Here is a 2,052-nt window from a genome sequence, read left to right as displayed (position 1 = left end):
TAGATGGATCGGGTCTGACTCGGTACCTTTTCTTTTTTTTAACTGAGAATACTTAATAGGCCAGATCCCGTGCGAGGTAAACCTCAAATGGAGTCACCAACACCCAAGCTCTTACAAAGCCTACCAATTAAAGGCACCCACACAACTCAGCGCATAGTATGGTGAGTTGGTGAATTTGAATCCGATAAGCTTCAGAAGCCAAGTTTCACAGTGATGAGTTAAATTTGGAGTTTTACCTTTGATTGCTTCGTGAAAAGAGCAGGTGCAATATGATTGCACAAATATTTGTACATTAAGACCTGATCACCCTCCATCTTGGACAGGACCTATCAGGTGTGGGGCCCAAGAACTGATGGATGGTGATCGGGTGCTTAATGCACAATTTTTGTGCAATCATATTGCACCCGATCCTCTCTCGATTGCTGCTAAGCTAGGACATCTGGGTCAGAACCAGAGCCTGGCCAGGTCTGTAAGATCGCATGGGTCTGGCCCACTTACCATCCTGGATAACAGTTGCCCTGGTCTCTGTGTGTGTGCTAGTGCTGGCAAAACAAAACAAGATTTGAGCAAGTACAGATCCCATCATTTAATATATGATGGGATCCATTGAAAACTCAAATCATCCAACCAACGGCTAGGATTAATTCACGTTCTCACTTGGATGTGGACTGGTCCTAGCCATCCAGATGGCATCAGTTGGACGGTTAGGATCATCTGTATCCATTAGCATGCAAACAAGCAGTGTCAATGTCTCGCACTGTGGGCTCATGGAACATCGCGTTAGGGAATTGATTTGTGCAAAAGGTGCACCTGTGATCTAATTAGTGTCAACCCCCAAAAGCCCCAGAAAAAATGGGAATTAGATTAGAAAGAATTTGTTAGAATATAAGCCTGAACGCAACACTGCAATGCTCTAAGGGCATGTTTGAAAGGAAGAAAAAACTTTCATAGAAAAAGAAAATTTTGCCTATGAGAAGTTTTGATATGATAATTTTTTTTAACTAAAAAAATTATACTTGTTTGGGTAGCACATGAAAAATAAATAAAAATTCTTAAAAAAATGAGAGAGAGGAGGGGTGATGGTGGAGCTTCCCTGACGCATGGAGGAGCTTTTTTAGTGCTGTTTTTCGATATGTGGGTGATGGTAGGGAGGGTGATTTTTCGAAAAGTTAGTGATGGTGAGATGGATGGTGGTGATGAAAAATCATCATAAGAATGATGGAGCTTATCGGGCACTATTTTTCAAAAGGTGAATAATGATGGGTGGTAGTTGTGAAATGGATGGTGGTGATGGATAGTGAAAAGTATGAGGAAATTTTTTCAAAAAGTGGGTGGCTGTGGGTGAACTTCGTCATTTTCTCTTGATAGAGAACATTCCTCCACCTTCTCCGTGGAAGAATGTTTCCTATCAAAAAGTATACTTTTTAGAAAAGCTCTCTTAGAAAAAATTTCTCTTGTTCAAAAGGATAAAAAAATTTGCATGAATTTTTATTTTGTATCACTTTTCCTGCATCTTTCCCACTTCCAAACGTGCCATAAGGGAAAGCACACGATTTCTACCATTTTTTAGTTACTAAAAATAACATGGCCCATAAGATGAGAGCCAGAGTAGAAGTTAGAATGTCCTAGGGCTGGGAATGTGAAGGGAGATGGCCACTGTGTTTAACAACAATGCAATTTGATCCCAACAAACTTTAAAGGATGAACAAACCATGTCACATGGATCTGGCTGTGAATGCAAGGATACCCATTTTTATCAAGTTCCCAATAGGACGAGTATATTAGAAGATATACAACGGTAGCCAAAATGGAGTATCCATGTGACAACTAAGAACAGAAAATATGAATCAAAATGCAAAAGGAATACCAACTACGGGTATAACGGGAGGAGCTCCGCGTGGTTGGTAGGAGTACAAGTCTCCTTGTGGTGGGACATTGCAGGTTCAAAACCCAGTGGTACATTGAGTAATAACTGGTGGGGGTCAGACTAACCCCAACTTCTTTGAAAAAAGTAAAAAAATACCAAATACGGGTAAACATGACACACACCAA

Source organism: Nuphar pumila, chromosome 14, assembly GCF_984573655.1.
Source record: "Nuphar pumila chromosome 14, dmNupPumi1.hap1.1, whole genome shotgun sequence".
In the NCBI taxonomy this organism is placed as follows: Eukaryota; Viridiplantae; Streptophyta; class Magnoliopsida; order Nymphaeales; family Nymphaeaceae; genus Nuphar; species Nuphar pumila.
Note: the sequence above shows the minus strand (reverse complement) of the source record.